Raw genomic sequence first — 4,076 nt, forward strand, 5'->3', positions numbered from 1 at the left:
AAGTTCGGGAACTGAGTTTCCTTTCTGAAAACTAAGTCCCCAAGTGTCTGCTGACCAAGAATTCAGCCTCACTCGTAATGTAGTAGAACTTCAGAGCATTGGTGGGTTAATCTGCTTCATTGGTTTTGGGCAAATAGAGGTACATTTCGTTTAGTGAGCAAACTTCTTTTGACTTCCACCTTTCTCCGTACAAGGTAAGTGTCCTACTCAAATTTATCTCTCCACTTTTTGTTTGTTTGTTTGTTTTGTTTTGTTTTTCTGGGCAGGGGAGGGGTTGGCAGGTTTTGTGGTTTTATTTAAACACAAACCATGCACACAAGCCATCTACTCACTTTCTTCGCTGTGTAGCCTGGCGTTGGGACTGGTGACTCTGATGGCCAGCTGTACTACTCTTCCTACGATGGCTTCTCGGTTCTTAGAGGACACACTGTAAGCAACCTCAGCACAGTAGGTTTGTTACATCAGCAGCAAACTCCAGCTCTTTGACATATTGGACCAGAAACTTGCGGAGCAGCTAGGCTGCAAGTGCTTATTTGTTTTTTGTTTGTTTGTTTGTTTGTTTGGTTGGTTGGTTGGTTGGTTGGTTGGTTGGTCTTTTGGTTTTTTGGGTTTGTTGTTGTTGTTGTTGTTGCTCCCATAACCGATGTTGGGCATCAGGATCTGGCCTTTGAGTTTTCTCCGTCCCCTGTTGTCTCTGGATTTCTGCCAGTTTCACTTAATTTTCACTTATCGATCTGGCTGGTGCCAGATGAAGTTTTTGGTCCTCTATTTGACAATTTTGGTTCACCTCACAGCTTCACCAGAGGCCGGAGGGCAGCCGTGATGCCGCAAAACAGATGGTGGCCACCTCCTCACAGGCAGCACAGAAGAAGGAAGAGGTGGCAGCACACAAGGTATGAGGGAACTTATCTCTCCATTTTCAAAGAAATCTAATCATCTTCCAACACATATGTGAAAATCACAACATCTTACATTCTAAGATCACTTAAGGTTTTTCAAGTTAAAAACAATTCTGCTTGAGAGCTGTCAAAAGGAGTCCAACTGGTTGACAGATCTTTTTGAAGCAGACTGGTGAGACATCTTACCAGGTAGATGCACTTGCTGCCAAGGTTGATAACCTACGTTTCATTCATGGAACCCACGCTGTAGAAAGAGATTTATACAGCCACTATGGAACTAAGCTCAGAGATGTCTCCAAAAAGCTAAAAATAGAGCTATCATATAAGCCAGTTCTGACCCTCCTGCACACACCATCAACAGACGATACATCCTACTACAGAGACACTGCTCATCCGTGTTTTGTTGTTACTCAACTCACAAGAGCTAGGAAACAAAAGATGCCCAGACATCCATCAGCTGATTAATGGAAAATGAAAATGTGGTACATATACACAGTGGAATTTTATCCAGCTGTGAAGAAAAATGAAGTTATTAAATGTGCATGAAAATGGAAAATATTACACTGAGTGAAATAACCTAAGCCCAGAAAGACAAACACCGCATGTTCTCTCTCAGCTGAGGAGCCTAGCTTTAAATCCTAAGCCTTTTTGTCTCTTGCTTTGTATGCCTGTAAAGGCCAGGAAGCTAGAAAGAAACTGTTGAGGGAAGGGACGAGGCCTTAGGGGATGGGGATAATAGTACCTGGGATATGAAAGTGAAGATCAGAGTATTGGGGTTGCAAAGGTTTAAGCAGAGATGAGAGTGGGGGGAGTAAGAGGTGGGGGAGGGTTAACTGAAACTAAGCATGTATGAGAAAACCATATGGAAAGTATAATTAAGGGTTGGTGTGATGGCTCAGCCAATGAGGACACTTGCTACCAAGACTGGTAAATGGAGTTCAATCCTCAGAATCCACATGAAGCAGAAAACTGATGCCTGTGACCTCTGACCTCCACACACATGCCATAGGACAGAGAGAGAGAGAGAGAGAGAGAGAGAGAGAGATACACACTCAGAGAGAGAGAGAGAGAGAGACATACACACTCAGAGAGAGAGAGATACACACTCAGAGAGAGAGAGAGAAAGAGACATACACACTCAGAGAGAGAGAGAACGTAAAAACTTTTAATATATTTTGTAAAGATTTTGAATGGCAGCATATTGTGTTAGTAAATAACGCTGCTCCCAGAAGCCATAGTTTATTAAACAAATTCCCAGTGCAAGGTCTGAGATGTCTTCCTATGAGTTGTTGATCAAGAAAGTTCCAGGGCCCCTCCCCTCCCCCCCAATAATAGACTCTGTTGAATAGAGTATATTACCATCCCTCTTGTTTGCCCAAGAACTAGATGGTAAAATCCTATGGCTGAAGATAGCACACACTTTGGTTGTAGGATATAAAGAAATATAGCTATAACGGAACTGGAAGCTTCCTCTTTAGAGTCTTTAGACTGGTGAGTCTTTAGAGTACTACTGGGTATTTCGAAGGCTGCTAAAGGAGAAGTCATCGACGGTGGATCCTGAAAGCTACAATACCAACCTGACAGGCAGAGCTACTCATATTCCATAAAACCAACCTGCCAGGCAAGATGTGCTCTCCATACAATATTGGCATGACTGTTAAGTAGGCAATCAACCACTTTCTGATTAATTTTGAGACCCACTCCATGGGAGGAAAACCTTGCTTAGTACTATAAACCTGATCAAAGGCCCAGAGCTGGAAAGGCCAGACTCCCCAGGGAGGAACCTCCCATTATTGTTTTGTTAAGTGAATGTATTATCAAACAGCCTTCTAAATATTTATGTTTATATCTTCCTATCAGCCCAACTCTTGAGTCTTGGTTTGAAAAGTTTCATTTTGCTATGGGTGATGATTAATGCAGGGACTGAAAACTGGTCAAAATGCTTAGAAAAGGGGATTGTTGGATGTTCAGCCATAAATGAATATCAACACCACCACCCCTACAAGTCTCAGGAAACAAGAGAACAGAAAGAATGTCAGAGTGGTAAGACGGGGCAGTGCTGTGAAATGCTGTCCTCTGTACATGACACAGTCGTTGCAGCCATGAGCTCACTGCAGCTATAGTTACCAGTATGTTACTTGTACAAGACATTGTCATGAGTGGACAAAGGATTCATGAGACCCTACCCTTTCCTGAGGAGCTATTGACAGTTACTAGTTGGGAAGTCATCTTTTGCAGTAATGTAGGCATTGCTAAGTTGCTTGTATTCCAACAAATACCCACACCCATGCTCACAGGTATAATCCTAATTAAACTCAGAAGGTCACAAAAGCAAACAAACAAACAAACATGAAAATAGTTGGGGGCTTGTTACAAAAAGGTATTTTAACAGCCAGGCATGGTGATGTGCACCTTTAACCCCAGCACTCAGAAAGCAGCTATAGGGATGGATCTCTATGAGTTTGAGGCCTGCCTGGTCTGGTCTACAGAGTAAGTTCTGGGACAGTTCAAACAAACAAACAAACAGGTATTTTAACAAGACTAAGATGGGCAACAGAAAGGGTAAAGAGGAGGTAAAAGGATAAAATATAGACATGTATGAAACTGTCAAACAACAATAAGTATTTTTTTTCCTAATCCTACTTAAATCTTCTTAACTTACCGAGCTGGTTGTTCAAGGTCAACAATAATACTTCTACTGTTTTCTTTTTCTATTATTTGATAATGTCATAACCTAAAACCACAAAATGGTTAGGAGAATCTCAAGCTGTACAGTGGTTTCTGTAGTAAGATTGTCCAAACAGACAAGGCCCTGCTGGAGAGAGAAGTCCATTAGAAGAGTGGGCATGGCTCACCTGGAATGACTGCAGTTGTGACAGAGCTCTTGCCTTCACAAGGAAAGGCAGGGACCATGGAGATTTGGAGGAGGGTACAGAGGGCTAAACCTTTGGGAGTATTTTGAAAAAGCCTTCTTGTTTCTGCAAAGATGTAGAGGAAGGAAATAGGCAGGTAGGTTAAGAATACTAAACAAAGAACCTTCAAGAACATCTGTGCTTTATATATTTACTTTTTATTGAAACAATACATCATACTGTAATCCCAGATACGTGGGAGTCTGTGGGTGTTGATTGCTTGAGCCATGTGTTAAAGACCAGCTTGGATAACAAAGGCAGACAT

General features: G+C 42.0%; 1 pseudogene; it reads right to left on the minus strand.

Moving 5' to 3' along the window:
• Positions 1–324: 324 nt before the first annotated feature.
• Positions 325–3,812, minus strand: LOC110293369 (annotated as a pseudogene).
• Positions 3,813–4,076: the final 264 nt, after the last annotated feature.

The sequence above is a fragment of the Mus caroli genome, chromosome 4, assembly GCF_900094665.2.
Source record: "Mus caroli chromosome 4, CAROLI_EIJ_v1.1, whole genome shotgun sequence".
Classification (NCBI taxonomy): Eukaryota; Metazoa; Chordata; class Mammalia; order Rodentia; family Muridae; genus Mus; species Mus caroli.